This window comes from Pinus tabuliformis, chromosome 8 (genome assembly GCF_031772625.1).
Source record: "Pinus tabuliformis cultivar Carrire ecotype Pingquan chromosome 8, CPIR1, whole genome shotgun sequence".
NCBI lineage: Eukaryota > Viridiplantae > Streptophyta > Pinopsida > Pinales > Pinaceae > Pinus > Pinus tabuliformis.
In genome coordinates, this window is record NC_142294.1 from 1,467,261,689 (window position 1) to 1,467,283,037 (window position 21,349).

General features: G+C 35.2%; 2 pseudogenes across 2 annotated transcripts; both read left to right on the plus strand.

Moving 5' to 3' along the window:
• Positions 1–8,253: 8,253 nt before the first annotated feature.
• LOC149241344 (serine carboxypeptidase 1-like) lies at positions 8,254–10,137 on the plus strand (annotated as a pseudogene). Its single transcript, XR_016246569.1, has 2 exons — positions 8,254–8,879; positions 9,452–10,137. The product of XR_016246569.1 is annotated as a serine carboxypeptidase 1-like (transcript).
• Positions 10,138–10,446: 309 nt separating this feature from the next.
• Positions 10,447–16,906, plus strand: LOC149241345 (serine carboxypeptidase 1-like; annotated as a pseudogene). The gene is made up of 14 exons (XR_016246568.1): positions 10,447–10,571; positions 10,663–10,760; positions 10,988–11,025; positions 11,175–11,273; positions 11,492–11,572; positions 11,685–11,928; positions 13,681–13,757; positions 14,043–14,165; positions 14,254–14,351; positions 14,579–14,616; positions 14,766–14,864; positions 15,083–15,163; positions 15,276–15,519; positions 16,652–16,906. The product of XR_016246568.1 is annotated as a serine carboxypeptidase 1-like (transcript).
• The last annotated feature ends 4,443 nt before the right edge of the window (positions 16,907–21,349 follow it).

Below are 21,349 nucleotides of genomic sequence, written 5' to 3' on the forward strand. Positions count from 1 at the left end.
TAATAGTTGATATTTCTATATAACTAACATTTGGGTGGTGTGACAACATATAGTAAGCCTCGATTCCAACAAGGTAAAAAGGTAAAATAAAGGAATTGATCAAGAATTCCTTTGGCTATGTTTGGAAACCCTAATTTCAAATGAATGAGTGATTTGACATAGGAAGTCTTCTTAACCTTGATTTTGTTTGAAATTATGTGGATATGTGCTATATTCACACACATGCACTTGACATGTATATTAGCTAGTCTTTAGCTATAGGTGGATCTGTTAAAGGATTGGAATCCCTTGACAGATGGCATGTATTTGTTCAGTTGCAAGAAGCGTGCTTGGCACAATAAGATGAGGTAAATAGTGTATTATTATGCTTAATTATACATTAATAGTTATGCGTTTATGGTAGCATGATGCAGGGACTTGCATGGCAAGATAGGTTGCCATGAAATCTTGAAGATGGTTTAGGTTGAGCTTTCCTTGGGAACCATGGGGATTAAGTCATGGTGTCAGTCTTGTGCTTTTGGTCTTTTGAGCTTGATTGCAGTTTTGTTTATGTCTGGTGCAAGGACTTGCCACTTTGTTGTAGTGTCATATTGTTATGGGCTTTCGTGGTCTTCGTCTTGGTTTTTTCTTATCTTCTCTTTTAATGTTTTGAGTCTTGGAAATTGGTTGGGAAAGAGGAAATTTGATGGAAATAGAGAGATATTTGTGGTAACCAACTAATGATATAAGACCCAGATAAATCTTTATGCATGAGTAAGCGTAGTGGAAGGTAAGACTATGACAATTGGTTGGACTGGTTAGGTCCATTGTGGTAAATGGATACTAACAGTGTAGACACAAGAAATGTAACTAGAAATGGTAAAGTAAATGGATCAAAGGTGTCATATACATTGACTACGTTGGAAACTATTACTCTCAATGCCTGTGCATAAATAAGGAAGTTCTCTTATCCTAGACCTTATGTTATGGGGTAACTATTTTATGATCATGATTATGTTGAATTTTATATATGTGTACATATGTGTATGTATGTCATTCTCTGACAAGATCATGATTGTTTTATCCTAACATTTATATATGTATGTATGTATCCATATATCTATGTTACTGTCTGACAGCATTGTCAGGAATCATTCTTGTGGAGGAATTATTGCTTATGCAGGAGAACGACATGAAGAGGTTCCTATTCTTATGAGAAATCGATTGGGAAAAGTAGTCACGACAAATATATGAGGTCAGTATCATGTGGATATGAATTCATATTGTATATTTGTATTATTCCTATGTTTATGTTATGACAAGTAATGTTGAAGGATACACCAGCAAATTGAAAGCAGTTTGGTTTGCGACATGCTAGGGTAAGCATAGATAAGACACGAGAAGCAAGGTTTCTTGGTAAGGACAGTATGGCTTTGGATGTGTGGTACTATTGTTGTGCATATATTGTATATGTTGTACATGTTTCATATATGATGTGTGCATATGCAGTGTTGTGTATACATAGCATGTGTACATGTTATTTATGCAATGTTATGTACACGATGGTACAAATAGGGTTGTGAAAATATTGCATATGGTGTGTTGTTTACATATTGTATTGTCTTCATGATGTATATGCGATGTGTGTGCATATGGTGATTTTTGCATGTTGGATATGTAGTGTTATGTACGAATGATGCTATGTACATGTTGGATATGCAATGCTATGTATTGTGGTGTTACGTGCATGGTGTACATATGGTGCGATGTACATATGGCATTGTGTGCATGATTGTACAAGTGGTGTTGTGAGCATGTGGTGTAATGTACATGTTGTACGTATGGTGTTATGAGCATGCAATGTTGTGTACATGTCATGCATGTGATGCTATGCACATATGGTGTCATGTACACATCGTGCGTGTGGTACTGTGTACATGTGATATTATGTACACATTGTGTAGAGGCGTAGTGTACATGTGGCATTGTGTACACGTTGTGTAGGTGGTGCCATTTACATGTCATGTTGTACACACATTGTGTAGGTATTGTGGTGTACCAGTGGTACTATGTACATGTTGTACATATGGTACTCATGTACATGTGGTATTGTGTGCATCCCATTCATTCTATGTTATGGGCATGTGGTATTATGTATGTGCATCATGTAGTCATGGTATTGTGTTGTGTGTACTCATTGGAATGTGAGTGGCTGCATGGAAGGGGTGATCAGATTCTAAGGGACTGTGTAGTAGAGAAGGGAAAGTCACGAATGGATTTTTTTGGTCATTAACATTGCCAGATGGAATCATATGCACATTAGGATTGCACCATGGAACAATAAGTTGGTAATTTGTTCGCTGAGAGGACAAGTGGCGTAGGATTATAGTGCTGGACATTGAATGGATATTTGACTTTGTAGTGGATTCTGGACTTCCTAAGAAGGAAGTGAATCCTGGTACTACTTTGAGGATGGAGGTGTGAGGCTATGGATTCCCTTATTGATTGATATGGGCATTGTATCATTTATTTGTTGCTTAAGAAAATGTGTCTATCTGTATACCATTCTAAATACCTTAATGAGCTATGTTATAAAGCTCCAGTATGCAGTATGTTGTCATGTTGTAATGATGTTTTTGTTTTGAAAAGGTCTTTCATTTTAAATAATACAACAAGCTGTGTTATAAAGCTCCATGGGAAGTATGTTTTGTTTTCAGTAGTTATGTGGTTATACATGTCATTGAACAGCGAGGATGGTGTTCCCCCAAGGGGGAGGGTTCTATAATAACCCTGGTGAAAATTCCATGTAAAAATATATAAATACCACGAATGAAGGGACATGTATTCCAAGCTGAATGGTGGGAAGGACATCCTAGTGGGTGTTCATTTGGTTGTTTATGGTTAAGGAAATTAGAAAAGGCAATGGCTAAGGCATTAAAGAGGAAAAATGACATTTTTGGCACATTTATTTATGAAAATAATAGAAATTAGGATAAAAAGGATGTGAAAGGTCGTAGGTTGCATGTGAGGAGGAAAATAATGGAAAATGAAGAAAATAGAGGCCTCAATAATAAACATGCTTCTAAGGATCAGTTGGCAAGCTTCTTCATTACAATGTCAATCTTTTGTCAGTTTAGTTTTGGGAGCTCGCTCATTATTCTCTCTCTCTCTCATACTCTTGGATATTTAGAGTTTTCTTGGAGCACTCTTGGAGGGTGTGGCATACTTGGATTCTCGAAGCAAGAAGAAAAAGGAAGAGTAGGAAAGCACAAGAGGGCATCGATATTAGAAGCTACATCAGATTGCTTGCAGGTACCAAGTTGCAGGTATGATTTCTTCACTAGTTTTGGAATGCATGGAAAATGCATGTCGTTTCCTGGTTTTGATCTGTCATTGGGATGGAGGTTGGTCAGGATTGACAGTGGCTTTCCTAGCCTTGTCATTTCCTAGATAGCCATGGTGACTATGGGTTTACTTTCATTGCTTTGTTTTTGTTGGTTCTCATGTTTCCTTAGCTTTGGTTGAGTTATTGGTCCTGGAAGCGCCGGTTGAACAAATGCTTTGGAAGCCCTGTAACAACTTGGGTTGAGTTACTAGTCCTCAAATCCCTAGTTGAAAAGACACTATGGAAGCCCTGAAACTCCTTGGGTTGAGTTATTAGTCCTGGAAGCCCTGATTGGAAAAATGCTCTGGAATTCCTTGGTGGGTTGAGTTACAAGTCCTAGAAGCCTTGGTTGGAAAAATGCTCTAGAAGCCCTGTATAAATTGTGGGTTTAGTTTCTATTTCTATAAGCCTTGGTTGGAAAAACACTCTAGAAGACCTGGAAGGCTTGGATGGAGACCAATCTAATGATGGTTTTTGGTGATGTCGATCGTGAGGTGGAGGCACTATTTGATGGGTTGAGGTGGGTGGCCTCTAGAAGCCCTCAATGAGTTTTGATTGATGTGTTCTCTGAGATCCCACATTCATTTTTGGAATATGCCACGGGGGTGATTGGCTGAAGAGAGACTTGGCTTAGCGAATCTATGGTTGGGTGGAATGTGGTAGTCCCATCACCAGTTGGTTCATTAAATTTATTAATGAAAAAATTCATTCCTTTGATTTTCATGTGTAAATGTACCGATCTATATATGGATTTTGATGGTTGATATGTTTATTGTATTTCTATTCCTATTATGTTGTCTATATGCACATTTACCCTAGAAGGTGTTACAACCACTAGAAAACTACTGTCGAATTGCTCAATAATATATGTAGATAATTGAGATGATTGGTGTATCTTAGATGAATTTTTTTACAAGTAAGAGGTAAGGGTTAGGTCCTATAGATTCCATGTAAGGATCATGGTCCATGCAAATGGAACCAAAGCACCATTATTATTTCTAAGAACTAAGTATAACACCACTAAGATGTCATGTTTCATGGATTGAGGATCTGTCGCTATCCTCGGATTCCTACAACCCTATTGTAGGGTCTATGATAACTATTAACACATGTGATCATGTATATAACCTCAAAAAACACACCTACTTCTCAAAACATCCAATTAGGTTATAGATATAAGTTTCACATTATTACGTACAAGGTATGGGTCATATGATCTAGGAAATGATTTGGGAATGAAAGCTAGATACTTAGACTCTTAGACTTATTATTTTAGGAATAATGACCCATGCTTTAGGTCCCATAAAATAGTAGATTCCCTATCAAGATCATTTTAATTATAGATATGTGTGAAATATAGGAATATATTCTATCACTAATGTTCCTTAGTTGTGTCTAGTTGTGTGGAGGAGCAAACCGTTGCAAAGAAACACAGCCATCAAGACAACTTAGAAACCTAGGGCCGATGTCGGTCGTGTTTAAATACAGCGTTAAACTTATAAAAGTAACGAACTCACAAAAACTAGTACTTAACTCACGATGACTTCACAGAGGACTCCACAGAACTAGTACTTTCCAGGCTTATGTTTAAACATATGTTTAAATGTTTAAATATACTATAAACAACTAGTACTCAAAGATAAAACACCATTATTTTAAATTTCTAATGGGGAACTAATAAGTAAAAAATTATTATGTTATATAATAATTTCTATAGTATTATATTATATTATAATATAAATCAAAAAATTAATGTTAATTTATAGTGCATAAGTAAATACATCTAGAGCTTAAAAATTTTCACTTTAAAATAATTAATATGTATTTTTGAGTTATTTAATATATTTATGGGAAACTCTCATGTATAATTCAAAATAGTCACTATCTTGATTTATGTCTTTTCTATGCCATAAATTATAACATTTTAGCAGGGAATGTATTTTCATGCCATAAATTATAACATTTTAGGAGAGAATGAGACATGTTATAAATTCTAATTGTTTTGGTTATTAATATTCTAAATTCATATTATTGAACTTTTCATCCATTTCCTTATATTTGACAAAGGTAATTCTAAATTTTTTATATTCCCTTAATTATTCTAAAATCATATTATTATTTTCCATCCATTTTTTCATATTTCCGAAAGATTATTCTAAATTATTATTTTGTTCTTTTAATTATGTCATTATAATCCTCCTTTTTAAGTCAGTAATATTATCATAGTATACTAATCAACTATAATTTTATTTTATAACTAAAACTCAAAGTGTTATTTTATTATTGAATATAAAAATAATTAATTTATCATTTAATTTAATTAAATAGATTACATAATTCACTGTGGGATAATTCTATTTCTAGTTAAAAAAAGATATTTAGAAGTTTTTTCTAATAAATATTATAACTTATTTTTATAGGATGGATTTTAGGAATAATGTGAAGTGAATATTTTTTTATTTTATGTTATTTAACTTCTATTCTAAGTAAATAAAGTTTATTGAAATTCATTTAAATAGATTAAATAAATACAATATATAAATTAATCTTAGTAAATGTTAATATATATTAAAATATTTATTTTGTGATATAACTTATATGTGGTCCAGATTTAAAAATAAAAATTAAAAAAAAAAGTATAATTTTATTTTATATTTTATCTATATATATATATATATATCTATATATATATATATATATATATATATATCATTTTACTATGGGGGTTCTTAATTTATAAATAGGCTTTGTTACAATATCATGGACCAATACCATTACTTACTATTACAAATTCTCAATTCATGAGAAAATTTCTTAAATTAATCAATTTAATTAAAAGTCAAAAGGGGCATAAATACTTTTGAGATAAATCTCAACATTGGATCTCTAAATCCTAGTAAGAATATTTTAGAATATTCCATGGAGATTAAATCTCTACAATCCACTTAATAATTATCATTGATAAAATTAAAATTATAGAGGTCCTATTCCACATTTGACATAGTTATCTTCATAAAAACATTAGAAATATAGGTTCGATTATTTTTTATTTAAATAAGTTCATTACATCATAGTATTATGGGGTTGAAAATGAGGTTGAACTATTAAAGTCATGAAAAATGAGGTGATTGGAGTTTTGCAAAAATATGTAGAGGAAGTCAAACTTAGTTACTCTTAGAAGATCCATGGAATAGAATGCATATTGAGCTGGTAGAGACCTTCTATGAAGAATTTAGTATGTAGAAGTTCTTATTTAAAGTCGAAAGTTCTGCAAATGAAAGGGTGATATTATTGTACTCATCAAAGGAGGCATAAGAATTTGAACAATTAATTAAAAAAAGTGGTAAGAATGATGGTCATAGAAGAAATATTTTGAGCAAATAATGAGTCTTACGTGTTATATTTTCTTGGGTGATTTTATTGTCATGACATGGTCAATCATATTCACATGTTATGGCTCAATGTTATATATTATATTCCTTAATAATATTATACAATCTGAAGAGGTTGGATAGGGGTTGTAAAGAAGATAGATGGAGATGCAAGGAAAGTCTTAGGAAAGCAATGGTATTTGGGAACCTTTGTTATTGTGTTAGAGAGAGACAATCTAGTCTTTTACCATAAGAAAGAGCTCGCTATGAAGATCTTGGTATGGACCAAGCTTCGAATGTTAAATTGACATAGTTATCGTCATAAAAATATTAGAAACATAGTTTTGAAAATTCTTGATGTAGATTTTATGAGGGGTTTTAGATGAGCTTCCACATTTTTTTTATTTAAATAAGGTCATTACATCATAGTATTAAGAGTTTGAAAATGAGGTTAAATAAGTAAAGTCATGAAAGCTGAGGTCGTTGGAGTTTTGCAAAAATATGTAGAGGAAATCAAATTTAGTTACTCATAGAAGATCCGTGGAATAAAATGCATATTGAGCACGTGTAGAGACCTTCTATGAATACTTTTGTATTTGTAAGTTCTTAAGTTAAGTTGAAAGGTCTTTTGAAGGAAAGGATGATATTATTGTACTCATCGAAGGAGGCATAAGAATTTGAACAATTAATTAAAAAAAAATTGTAAGAATGACAGTCACAGAAGAAATATTTGGAACAAATAATAGAGTCTTAGGTGTTAGATTTGCTTGGGTGATTTTATTGTCATCACGTGGTTAATGATATTCTTATTTTACGGCTGAATGTTATATATTATATTCCTTAATAATACTATATGATGTGAAGAGGTTGGATAGGATTTGTAAAGAAGATAGATGAAGATGCAAGGAAATTTTTAGGAAAGAAATGGTATTTGGGAGCCTTTGTTCTTGCATTGTAGAGAGATAATCTAGTTTTTTACCATAAGAAATAGCCCAAAATGAAGATATTGGTATGGACAAAGCTTCCAATGTCAACTTTCGAATGTTGGAATGGCAAGTTCTTTAGGAACCTTGTCGATACTTTTGGAAGGGTTCCAAAAATGACTTTTCATACAAGTCAAGACCTTTTGAGACTATGGTAAATATTGCATAGGGTATTTACTAGTGGACCTATTACATACTGTGTGTAATGATGGCATTTAAATAATGCACCTTATTTGACTAGATATTTATAACTATCTCCAAAAATCCTTTTGTTGAACCCTGATCCTAATACGTACCTTTCCATTAATAATAAAGACTATAGTTTTTTTACTAGATACCATTTTTTAATATACCCACCAATACATGTAATACCCTATGCCCCCCTTCCCCAAAATACCTACAATGTATTTATTACGCCGTAAGGCGTTCCCCTCTGAAACCAACTCTCCTTTGAGGTTACGTGTCCATTTGTGAGCGCTTGATTTAATTGTTAGACGATTAAAATTGTTTGACCAGTCGGATTGATTCCACGGAAACGTTATGAATTGCTTCCTTCCCCGAGCACTTGCTGGAATGTATCAGTTCCAATCTTGCTCAAGTCCTCCTCTGTGTTTCACGGCAAACGCAGAGGTTTCAACTTCAATTCTCTGCTATGTCAATCCTTGCAATCCACGGCTGTTTCGAAGGACCTCTCGACGCAGGCGGGGAACGGATTCCTAGAGCCGAATGCTGTTGAGCGCAATGTGGTTCGTCTGGGGTTGCCGAGCAAGGGTCGAATGGCACCATGCAGGCGGGCAATGGGTATTGTGGGTCTCCTCTATGGCATTTTGGGTTTCTGAGATTAACAGTCCATACTTGAGGTGGGGTGTGAAAATCCCATAACTTCAAGTCATAGAGCTATTGGCTCTGAGGTGAGGTTGGGTGTATTTCCATAACAATGTCTTCCATAACAATGTCTTCCCTGGCGAAGTCCATGCGATTTGTGGTTAATTTATTCACTACCCATGTAAATATATCTCTGATTATCACCTCACTTCAGCTGAATTGCAAGGCAGCACCTGCAAATGCCAGAGTGGAGTCCTTTCCAGGATATCATGGCAATAACTAAGTGGAGTCCTTTCCAGGATATCATGGCAATATTAGTTATGAGATATATGCTGGGTAAGTGCCATATCTATCCAAGGTAAAGTATATTTATTCATGAATAAAGTCCATGTTCAAATGTAACAATAATCGAAAGTAACAAATTCAAAGTGCCAGATTTTTCAGTGGAAAGAATATTTATTCATTAACACAGTCATGTTAAAAAATAGCATGCATGAATTTGTTCCTGTTTGTAAATAAACAATTAGCTGTGTATTTATGCAAAGATTAAGAACATAACCAAAGAGTTCATAGCTTGTAGAATGTTCATAGCTTGTAGAATGCATGCTTATATGACAAAGAAAGACAGAAAAACATAAAAGATATACAGATCTCTAATTGTTATGCACAGACTGTGAATATGTTTGAACAGAGTTTAATTTCTATGGATACTTAATAAATTTGGTGACAATTGAAGCTAAAAAATATTAAAGTCAAAATTGTTGGATGGAGAGTTCAAAATATGTAAAAGAGTAGGAGCGAAAATTGTTATATGGAGTGATTAAAGATGTGATTCTACCACTCTTATATTCTATTGGATGACCAATTAACTGCATGAAAGTCTTTGTGTTTTCTTCATATTCATGCAGGTATGTGACAGTTAGTGAGGCCAATGGAAGAGAACTTTTCTACTATTTTGTGAAGTCAGAAAGTAATCCAGCAAATGATCCACTTCTTCTTTGGCTTGAGGGAGGTCCTGGTTGCACCGGTTTCACTGGATTTGTCTATGAGATTGGTCAGCTATGGGAATTCTTGCTCTTATTGTCTGTTTCAATGCTCAAAGTTGCTATTTACTGAATGAATTTTGATCTTGTACATATTAAGTTTTCAAATTGTGTAATCTGGCCATGGGAACGGCTTGTTCAAATGGCTAACTGTAAGCTCACTTTTACCCATGTTGTTGGAATTGGCACCCAAAACCGAGTCAACTGCTGTTATAATTAGGCTTATGCAATACTAAGATATCATTGTAAACCAAAGAATAATGGAAATCGATAAATTATGGATTTCATACTCTTGAAACATTACCTATTCAATGTTCAGCATTGATCGTGAAAAGATAATGCACTTGCCAGACTTGCAAGGCTAGGCAGGGTGGGAGGTATTTTGATGGAATCCTTGTGTAGAGAAAAACAGAAGATAATAGCGATTTTTAGAAATTTGTAAAATAAAATGATAGAGATCTTCTAATATTTATCCCAAAGTTTTTCTCCTATTGCAGGTCCAATGAGTTTTGATCTCAGTAACAATTCTGGGAGTTTGCCCACGCTCATCCCCAATCATCCACACTCTTGGACTAAGGTTGGTGTTCAAGGCTCCTGCCTCTGCCACTATGGTTATAATGAAATGTTTCCAATTAGGGCACCAAATTTTTTTCCCTCTTTCAAACATTCGTCAAGTGAGCATACTAGATTATGTCACTGATAAAGCATCTCTGTTTTCAACTTTTATGTTCTGTTGCTTTCATCACTTTGGAATTTGCCATTATTAAATTGTTTCTCATCCAACTTGGACTTAACTTGGATGCCACTGAATGTATAAATTTTTGTTGTAATGGATTTATCTTGAATGGTTTTGCACATGTAGGTCTCCAACATTCTTTTTGTTGATTCTCCAGTTGGGACTGGTTTTTCTTACTCCAATACAGCTACAGATTACAAGACTGGAGATTTTAAGGCTGCTCCAGATATACATACTTTCCTCATAAAGGTTTTCAGTTCTATCACGCTACAAAAAAATATTTTACAAGTGTATAGATTTTTGTGAATCTCAGTACAGTAGTTTATAATCTTGGATGCAGTGGTTTGAAGCATTCCTTTCTATCTAATCCATTTTATGTCGGAGGGGAATCTTATTGTGGTATTAATATTCCAATGGTGGTACAGGAAATAGTAAATGGTAAAGCACACACGACCCATGTTTTGTTATTCAGTTGACTTCTTGGATTCTCTGTTTTTGGAATAGGCTGGAATTTCTTTGTGGCAGCAGGAGTCCTATAAGTTGATTTGAGGTTGCATTTCAGGAAAACATATGTTCTAGACATTGTATTTTTCTTAATACAATTTGTTTTATGATTGATACTTTGATGCTTGACCGTTGCAACCTCTCTTTCTTGGCTATGACAGGAAATGAAGCAGGTATTAAACCAACCTTGAACATTAAGGTCAAAACTCTTTGCTAATAATTGAAATTCATAGCTTTCTTCATTCAGGCCTCTCCAAAATATGTTGGTGACTATGAACAGCGTTATGTTCGTTAGGAATTTTACTAGATGGTCTCATGGTCTGACTTCTTGCATGGCTAGTTTTTCAGGGTTATCTGGTTGGAAATGGGATGGCAGATGAAGTATTTGACAACTCAGAGGTGCATTTTGCACATGGAAAGGGACTTATTTCTAACGAATTATACCAGGTGTGTACCCTGCAACGTTAAAATAAGAGACCATGAAATCATAGGAACAATTTATATATTCTCCATAGACAGATGGCAGTTCCAGGGATGCCATTCAAATCCTAGTCTAACATGATATTATTTTACGAGTTGTTTACTCTAATGTTTAGAGAATGTAAATCAGTTGGCGTTTCAGCAGTTGTTTGATATAGAACTTCTACATACTTATGTTTGTGCAGGCAGTAAAGGAGACTTGCAATAGTAGCTATTTGTATTCCACCAATGCTTCTTGTGAATCAAACCTATTAGAAGTGTCGAAGGTAATCCTTGTAGTCCTTTTCCTAACTTCTATCACAACAGTTGATTTTTCTAAATTCAGGACTTAACATTATTCCTTGCAAATTAGCCCTGATTTGGTCTTTTGAAAAACAGGTTTTGATGGGAATCAACCATGCCAATATTCTTGAACCCGTTTGTTACCCCCTTTCTGAGAAGCCGGAAAGCATAGGTAGTCAAAAACTCCTAACCAAGAGGGACGAAAAATTAGAAATAATTGATCAGGTTGTTGGATCAACGAGCAGAATCTCTAGTCTGGCAGTTCGTCTACAAAACAGAGAGAAAATACAGTGTCTGGATTGGAGGCTCCATCCTGGCTTCTCTCAGCACATTCCAACAGGTAGTCCTGCCCACCACTTTCTTGAAATCAGAAATATCAACTCAACCATATTTCAACACTTCAACTATAACCTATAGCTTAAATATTTGGAATAATGGATCATGAGACTCCAGAAAATAGGCTTTATTTAATTGCCAATTATTTTCATTAGTATCCTTCATGCTTATAAAAGGTATGTTATTGTTTTGAGATCTCAAAACACCTCCCAGGTATTGTTTCTGATAGGGGAAGAAATTTACAACCACACATTTTTAAGTTCCTTAAGAAACATACTTGAGGAGCTGCATCACAAAGCACAGACTTCCTTAGACACTTGTGTCAGGTCTGACCTATAGTTTTTCCACCAATTATCACCAAGGACTTGCACTGTGCCTCGTCTCCTTGAAACTCCCTTTGCAAAAAGAAAGCTCCCGAAGGTAATCCATATCCCAAAGCTCCCAGAATTGCCCTAATGGAGTATACATGGCAAACATCCAAAAGGAATCCCTTGAGCAAACAAATATAAAAGGATAAGTCAAAGTTTTCCAGGCTTGAGTAAGAGACAAGCCCAGAGTTCTCTAATTGCCAGACCGAGTACCACTCTGAGATTGATACAAGTGATGTTAAGCTTGATACTTATTTTGGTTTTTCAAAACAAAGAGTATGTTTAAATATTTGAATTCCAAATTCTATTTTCAGGTATTGTTCTAGATTCAGGAGATGGTGTCACTCATGTTGTTCCCATCTATGAAGCCTATGCCCTCCCACATGCAATCTATAGAGTGGACCTTGTTCCCGTCTATGAAGCCTATGCCCTCCCACATGCAATCTATAGAGTGGATCTTGCAGGTAGAGACTTAACTAATGCACTATGCAATATCCTGACTGAGAGAGGTTACTCCTTCACTACAACAGCAGAACGAGAAATAGTTCGAGACATAAAGGAAAAATTGGGATATGTTGCAATGGATTATGAAAAGGAGCTGGAACTGGAAAAGACCTCTACTGCATTGGAAAAGACTTATGAGCTTCCAGATGGCCAAGTGATTACAATTGGATCTGAAAGATTTAGGTGTCCAGAGATTTTATTCCAGCCTGCTCACATTGGGATGGAAGCTCCGGGGGTACATGAAACTACTTACAGCTCTATCATGAAATGTGATGTGGATATCCGAAAGGACTTGTATGGTAACATAGTTTTGAGCGGGGGATCCACTATGTTTCCAGGCATGGCTGATCGGATGAACCAAGAGATCACAGCACTTGCTCCAAGTAGCATGAGGATCAAGGTGGTTGCTCCTCCAGAGAGAAAATACAGTGTCTGGATTGGAGGCTCCATCCTGGCTTCTCTCAGCACATTCCAACAGGTAGTCCTGCCCACCACATTCTTGAAATCAGAAATATCAACTCAACCATATTTCACTTCTGTAAGCTCACTTTTACCCATGTTGTTGGAATTGGCACCCAAAACCGAGTCAACTGCTGTTATAATTAGGCTTATGCAATACTAAGATATCATTGTAAACCAAAGAATAATGGAAATCGATAAATTATGGATTTCATACTCTTGAAACATTACCTATTCAATGTTCAGCATTGATCGTGAAAAGATAATGCACTTGCCAGACTTGCAAGGCTAGGCAGGGTGGGAGGCTATTTTGATGGAATCCTTGTGTAGAGAAAAACAGAACATAATAGTGATTTTTAGAAATTTGTAAAATAAAATGATAGAGATCTTCTAATATTTATCCCAAAGTTTTTCTCCTATTGCAGGTCCAATGAGTTTTGATCTCAGTAACAATTCTGGGAGTTTGCCCACGCTCATCCCCAATCCACACTCTTGGACTAAGGTTGGTGTTCAAGGCTCCTGCCTCTGCCACTATGGTTATAATGAAATGTTTTCAATTAGGGCACCAAATTTTTTTCCCTCTTTCAAACATTCGTCAAGTGAGCATACTAGATTATGTCACTGATAAAGCATCTCTGTTTTCAACTTTTATGTTCTGTTGCTTTCATCACTTTGGAATTTGCCATTATTAAATTGTTTCTCATCCAACTTGGACTTAACTTGGATGCCACTGAATGTATAAATTTTTGTTGTAATGGATTAACCTTGAATGGTTTTGCACATGTAGGTCTCCAACATTCTTTTTGTTGATTCTCCAGTTGGGACTGGTTTTTCTTACTCCAATACAGCTACGGATTACAAGACTGGAGATTTTAAGGCTGCTCCAGATATACATACTTTCCTCATAAAGGTTTTCAGTTCTATCACGCTACAAAAAAATATTTTACAAGTGTATAGATTTTTGTGAATCTCAGTACAGTTTATAATCTTGGATGCAGTGGTTTGAAGCATTCCTTTCTATCTAATCCATTTTATGTCGGAGGGGAATCTTATTGTGGTATTAATATTCCAATGGTGGTACAGGAAATAGTAAATGGTAAAGCACACACGACCCATGTTTTGTTATTCAGTTGACTTCTTGGATTCTCTGTTTTTGGAATAGGCTGGAATTTCTTTGTGGCAGCAGGAGTCCTATAAGTTGATTTGAGGTTGCATTTCAGGAAAACATATGTTCTAGACATTGTATTTTTCTTAATACAATTTGTTTTATGATTGATACTTTGATGCTTGACCGTTGCAACCTCTCTTTCTTGGCTATGACAGGAAATGAAGCAGGTATTAAACCAACCTTGAACATTAAGGTCAAAACTCTTTGCTAATAATTGAAATTCATAGCTTTCTTCATTCAGGCCTCTCCAAAATATGTTGGTGACTATGAACAGTGTTATGTTCGTTAGGAATTTTACTAGATGGTCTCATGGTCTGACTTCTTGCATGGCTAGTTTTTCAGGGTTATCTGGTTGGAAATGGGATGGCAGATGAAGTATTTGACAACTCAGAGGTGCCTTTTGCACATGGAAAGGGACTTATTTCTAACGAATTATACCAGGTGTGTACCCTGCAACGTTAGAATAAGAGACCATGAAATCATACGAACAATTTATATATTCTCCATAGACAGATGGCAGTTCCAGGGATGCCATTCAAATCCTAGTCTAACATGATATTATTTTACGAGTTGTTTACTCTAATGTTTAGAGAATGTAAATCAGTTGGCGTTTCAGCAGCTGTTTGATATAGAACTTCTACATACTTATGTTTGTGCAGGCAGTAAAGGAGGCTTGCAATAGTAGCTATTTGTATTCCACCAATGCTTCTTGTGAATCAAACCTATTAGAAGTGTCGAAGGTAATCCTTGTAGTCCTTTTCCTAACTTCTATCACAACAGTTGTTTTTTCTAAATTCAGGACTTAACATTATTCCTTGCAAATTAGCCCTGATTTGGTCTTTTGAAAAACAGGTTTTGATGGGAATCAACCATGCCAATATTCTTGAACCCGTTTGTTACCCCCTTTCTGAGAAGCCGGAAAGCATAGGTAGTCAAAAACTCCTAACCAAGAGGCACGAAAAATTAGAAATAATTGATCAGGTTGTTGGATCAACAAGCAGAATCTCTAGTCTGGCAGTTCGTCTACAAAACAGAGAGAAAATACAGTGTCTGGATTGGAGGCTCCATCCTGGCTTCTCTCAGCACATTCCAACAGGTAGTCCTGCCCACCACATTCTTGAAATCAGAAATATCAACTCAACCATATTTCAACACTTGAACTATAACCTATAGCTTAAATATTTGGAATAATGGATCATGAGACTCCAGAAAATAGGCTTTATTTAATTGCCAATTATTTTCATTAGTATCCTTCATGCTTATAAAAAGTATGTTATTGTTTTGAGATCTGAAAACACCTCCCAGGTATTGTTTCTGATAGGGGAAGAAATTTACAACCACACATTTTTAAGTTCCTTAAGAAACATACTTGAGGAGCTGCATCACAAAGCACAGACTTCCTTAGACACTTGTGTCAGGTCTGACCTATAGTTTTTCCACCAATTATCACCAAGGACTTGCACTGTGCCTCGTCTCCTTGAAACTCCCTTTGCAAAAAGAAAGCTCCCGAAGGTCTTATCTAAGCAGAGCTCTGGTCTTAGAAGGACTATACCAGGTTGGTGTTAAAGGGTCTTTCCTGAGCTTTCCAAAAATAAACTTCCCTTTGCCAAAAGAAAGGTCCTGAAAGGTCCTATGTAAGTAGAACTTCAGGTCCTGAAAGGTTTTATATAAGTAGAGCTTCAATCATAGAAGCTCAGCCCTTAGTAGAGCTCTGGTCCTAAAAGGCCAGCCTGCTAAGTCATGTCCCAAAAAGACCTTACCAGGTCTTACTTGAGCATGGCAAAGAGTTAGTCCTAAATGGTCTGAGCTAGAATGTTCGATTGAGAACAAGTTGATGTATCCAACTCTGGTATAACTTGATTGACATAAAAAATGTAAGAGGGTAGTCCAGACTCCAAACTGATAATAGAACCTATGTGAATGGCTTGATGCTAGTCATGAACCAATGCCTTTGGCTACAAGTATTCTTTGATTTTATTAATTTAGACAGTGGAACTAGTCTAATAGAAAAAATGAAACCCTAACCTTAGCAATTTCATTCTAATACCAGTTGGACCCAACTCTACTCGAAGTTATCTCTGGCTAAGGAACTATAACTTTTGTTGTTTATATTAACCGATACTAAGGTTCTAACATCAAATAACATCATTCTGATTATTTCATATTTGGTTCATTGATTCATCAAATACAAGCATGTTTGTGACTAATTTCATTGTTGGTTTGTACAGATGTGGGTAACACGAGCAGAATATGACGAATGTGGACCGTCAATTGTTCACAGGAAATGCTTTTAGTCCATCCTGTAGTTTCCAGTAGAGAGTTCATTGTTTCCTGAATCTTGTCGAGTAGTAGTTATTGTCGAGTAGTAGTTATTTTGTGAGAAAATGGTTTGCTGGCTCCAGGTTTGTAAAAGTATGGTTGAGGATATTGATTTCGGATTAACTACATACAGCTCAGAGACAACTAGATTTCTACAATATGTATGTTTTGGGTTGATCATTATGGTTTGGCAATTATGTAGGAAGGAAAATGGGTTGTCTATTTGTTATTTCTTTTGAGATGCTTATAACTATTACTTATATTGATGCTTATAACTATTACTTATATTGAACGAATAATATAATGTTCTTTTTGTCTCCTAAAATGTGCTTGGTTGTATGAATTGGTCACTCCATATTAACTTACAGAATTTCAATTCTCATTCTTGGTTGTTTGAATTGGTTACATGTATATTAACTTACAAAATTTCAATTTTCATGAAACAAGTTTTCTTGCCAATACAAAGGCACAGTATATGTTGAATTGGTTACATATATATTAACTTACAAATTTTCAATTTTCATGAGTAGAGCTCTGGTCCTAAAAGGCCAGCCTGCTAAGTCATGTCCCAAAAAGACCTTACCAGGTCTTACTTGAGCATGGCAAAGAGTTAGTCCTAAATGGTCTGAGCTAGAATGTTCGATTGAGAACAAGTTGATGTATCCAACTCTAGTATAACTTGATTGACATAAAAAATGTAAGAGGGTAGTCCAGACTCCAAACTGATAATAGAACCTATGTGAATGGCTTGATGCTAGTCATGAACCAATGCCTTTGGCTACAAGTATTCTTTGATTATATTAATTTAGACAGTGGAACTAGTATAATAGAAAAAATGAAACCCTAACCTTAGCAATTTCATTCTGATACCAGTTGGACCCAACTCTACTCGAAGATATCTCTGGCTAAGGAACTATAACTTTTGTTGTTTATATTAACTGATACTAAGGTTCTAACATCAAATAACATCATTCTGATTATTTCATATTTGGTTCATTGATTCATCAAATACAAGCATGTTTGTGACTAATTTCATTGTTGGTTTGTACAGATGTGGGTAATACGAGCACAATATGACGAATGTGGCCCGTCAATTGTTCACAGGAAATGCTTTTAGTCCATCCTGTAGTTTCCAGTAGAGAGTTCATTGTTTCCTGAATCTTGTTGAGTAGTAGTTATTGTCGAGTAGTAGTTATTTTGTGAGAAAATGGTTTGCTGCCTCCAGGTTTGTAAAAGTATGGTTGAGGATATTGATTTCGGATTAACTACATACAACTCAGAGACAACTAGCTTTCTACAATATGTATGTTTTGGGTTGATCATTATGGTTTGGCAATTATGTAGGAAGGAAAATGGGTTGTCTATTTGTTATTTCTTTTGAGATGCTTATAACTATTACTTATATTGATGCTTATAACTATTACTTATATTGAACGAATAATATAATGTTCTTTTTGTCTCCTAAAATGTGCTTGGTTGTATGAATTGGTCACTCCATATTAACTTACAGAATTTCAATTCTCATTCTTAGTTGTTTGAATTGGTTACATGTATATTAACTTACAAAATTTCAATTTTCATGAAACAAGTTTTCTTGCCAATACAAAGGCACAATATATGTTGAATTGGTTACATGTATATTAACTTACAAAATTTCAATTTTCATGAGTAGAACTCTGGTCCTAAAAGGCCAGCCTGCTAATTCATGTCCCAAAAAGACCTTACCAGGTCTGTCTTGAGCATGGCAAAGAGTTAGTCCTAAATGGTTTGAGCTAGAATGTTCGATTGAGAACAAGTTGATGTATCCAACTCTGGTATAACTTGATTGACATAAAAAATGTAAGAGGGTAGTCCAGACTCCAAATGATAATAGAACCTATGTGAATGGCTTGATGCTAGTCATGAACCAATGCCTTTGGCTACAAGTATTCTTTGATTTTATTAATTTAGACAGTGGAACTAGTCTAATAGAAAAAATGAAACCCTAACCTTAGCAATTTCATTCTAATACCAGTTGGACCCAACTCTACTCGAAGATATCTCTGGCTAAGGAACTATAACTTTTGTTGTTTATATTAACCGATACTAAAGTTCTAACATCAAATAACATCATTCTGATTATTTCATATTTGGTTCATTGATTCATCAAATACAAGCATGTTTGTGACTAATTTCATTGTTGGTTTGTACAGATGTGGGTAACACGAGCATAATATGACGAATGTGGCCCATCAATTGTTCACAGGAAATGCTTTTAGTCCATCCTGTAGTTTCCAGTAGAGAGTTCATTGTTTCCTGAATCTTGTCGAGTAGTAGTTATTTTGTGAGAAAATGGTTTGCTGGCTCCAGGTTTGTAAAAGTATGGTTGAGGATATTGATTTCGGATTAACTACATACAGCTCAGAGACAACTAGATTTCTACAAGATGTATGGTTTGGGTTGATCATTATGGTTTGGCAATTATGTAGGAAGGAAAATGGGTTGTCTATTTGTTATTTCTTTTGAGATGCTTATAACTATTACTTATATTGATGCTTATAACTATTACTTATATTGAACGAATAATATAATGTTCTTTTGTCTCCTAAAATATGTTGTATTTGAAGTTTATTTCTCCTTCATTTTATGATCTTGGGCTTCTTCTCAATTTTCCCATCTACATAACCCACTCTTCCTCTATGCTTATTCAGGTTAATTTAATTTTTGCAAGTGGATATTGCATCTTCAGTAGCCATTCTGTGAAATTATCTCAAATGTACCTTCAACATTATTATTTGTGTCCTCATAGGGTGATCAAAAGCCTATTTTCCAGGCCTTTATATTGGTATTTTTCATGGTAATAAATGTTAACTAAATGACCTTGAACATTGTAAATATATCATTATGAAATATTATAATGTTGTGCAGAGATTGCATTGATTTTACAAGACACTTCAAGCTACTAGTTCATTTTCTATTGGCTTGCCTTACGGCGTTTTCTTTGCAACATCAGGTGCAAATGCTAGTTGTAGCTCCTATAGAAAGCCCCCGGGTTGAAGAGACCAGTGCCTAGGACATCTTGATGAGTTCTTATAATCCATGCTTGAATTGTTCACTTAGACTCAATATTTAACTAGATTTTAAGTCAGAATTCCTTCAGAATCTTCTTTGCGAAGAGAAATACCGATCTAGATGCAAAGTAATACTCATAGAAGCATTAATGTCTGACTCCACCGACCAACATTACATGAGAATGCAGATTTATTAGTCATTTGTAGTATATTGGAGAGAGGAATCAAGAAGGAAAGAAACCAGCGCACAAGGTTTAAATTAAGAATCTAGTGCATCAACGTTCAACATGAAATGGATGAGAAAAACATTAAAATGATGTGCTAAGATACATAGAGTGCATTTTAAGGATAATAATCTTATCAGTCATAGGCACCTTAGATCGGAATTAGACATAGATGAATCCATGAATTCATAAAAAATATGAGAAGAAGAGTGAGGGTATATGGAGCAACCACAAGATATAATACATACTACGCATTCATATGAGCTATAATTGCCAAAACATTTCATTACTCTTCAACGGGGCATACTTTTCATTTATAGTTTGTACAGCTTCCCTCTTGAAAACAAAATTCGGAACCCCTTGTTCTGTGTCATAAATTGTTTTCTATATGGCCTCATGGAGAGAACCCTTTACAAAATATTCTTTCTTGATTTGTCAGTTAATCATCATAACAAAAATATTGGTTTGTTTTAGTGGCACAATTGTACTAACTGGATCCTACCTAACTAGCATTAAGTCTATGAAAACATAATATTTACATAAAACATAAAATATCAAAGTTTCAAGACTGAGACAATTAGCAGTATATTTGTTGGCTTAGTGGGGCCTGACCCAGGTTCAGAAATGATTTAGCCAAACAAATCCGAGTACTACTGGCCCTTTCGGCAACAGTCCGCGGAGCGTAGACTGAGGTCTCACCCGAAGTAGTATGGGAGGGTGATAGAACCAGGTTTCCAAACCCTGGGGATGTCTGATATGATGAAATTGGTACATGGTCCAACCTTCCCACTTACGGTGCTACGCACACCAGCAGGCACCCCGCGCCCTACGATATTGTCTTCGCGCAGTTCTAACCCAGCACGACCAGTATTATTTACCCTAGTCTTCCTTAATTATGCATTGTTAGCTGATTAGTTAGGTTATTTTCATATATAAGCATTCATACAAGTATTTATTTAATTGCGCGTAGGAAATAGACAGAGTAAACGTAATGCATAACCACAAAATACTGATTCAAGAATAGATGCACGGAGTAGACTTCTCTTTATTAGCTTTCAATCCCAATTACAAACTTGATCTCGCTCTGCGCACTCAGCTACAGGGGTCCGCGCACTCAGCTGCAGACTCTACTAGGCCTCTATGCACTCAGCTACAGAGCCTCCTACTACTACTACAACCCAGTACACTTCAGATCCCACTCTAAGCTCGAACCATGCCTTTGCTATTCTTTCTATCTTTCTTGACTTAACTAACTTTACAACTTAAAGCTTCGCTCTATTTATACAATCCCATGGTTCACAGACCATGGGTAGGCCAACTTTACACTACTTTA